We start from the raw sequence: 991 nt of genomic DNA, 5'->3' as shown, positions 1-991 counted from the left end.
ATCACATAGTCGCTCACTTATTAAAAAGGGAAAAAACCTTTAACACCCATTTTCTTTCACTACTTCAAAACGATTTGTATTTTCCCCCCTTTCATCTTTTATCAACCCAAAATCCCAAATCTTTTTCCACATGCTACTCTTAATCTACTCCGATACACCAAGTCTTTTAAACCTACCCCAAAATTTTTATCCCTTGTCAATAACTTTTCGCGTGATCCTGCCCACAAACTAAGTAACTTAGGAATTACTAACTAATGAAAAGTAACTACAAGAACACACAGACTACCAACACTCACACACTGAACAAAGAGCACTAATGAAACAATAAAATCATAGTAATAACACCAATCATAAGTTTATTTTCAAACTTTTCCCTCCAGCACGAGAAAGAAAGAAGGCCATATTTGACAGAAACCGTTAATTTTCGGGAGAGACTAAAAAATGGTAAGTTCTAATATTTCCTGAAAACTAGCACCATTGTATTTTTATTCAACTTTTCTCTTCTTCCTCGTTTTGTAATACTTCGTTTTCTTCAGAAAATATCCACGAATCCTTTCTCCTATAATATTCCTCGCCGTCTGAATTCGCTACCAAATCATTCGCACAATAAATATAAACATGAATCCCGTTGCCAATCCCCACCTGAAATGGCGGCTTGATATCCCGAATTTCTAGTCTAGTGATTTTGGCGAAGATACACCGTGCCTTTCGTAACATGTCAGTCGCGACGCAGGTTTCATTACAGGAAAGGCAACGGGAAGACCAGAAGGGATACGAGCGCATGGGAGGCATAGTGAGAAGCGGTTTAGGTAAGTGATATATTGTTTTTAATGATTCCCCGTCCATTGTGAAAAAAGGGTTATGATCATGATAATGGTGCCTGGTAACTAATAGTGCTCCACATAATCGATTTGTATAAACTATGTTTTTTATAACTTAAGTTCATAGTATTTACAGGATAAATAGGTTAATAGTTTTAGCTGACATGCAG

The sequence above is a fragment of the Penaeus monodon genome, chromosome 30, assembly GCF_015228065.2.
Source record: "Penaeus monodon isolate SGIC_2016 chromosome 30, NSTDA_Pmon_1, whole genome shotgun sequence".
In the NCBI taxonomy this organism is placed as follows: domain Eukaryota; kingdom Metazoa; phylum Arthropoda; class Malacostraca; order Decapoda; family Penaeidae; genus Penaeus; species Penaeus monodon.
This window is presented reverse-complemented; position numbering follows the sequence as displayed.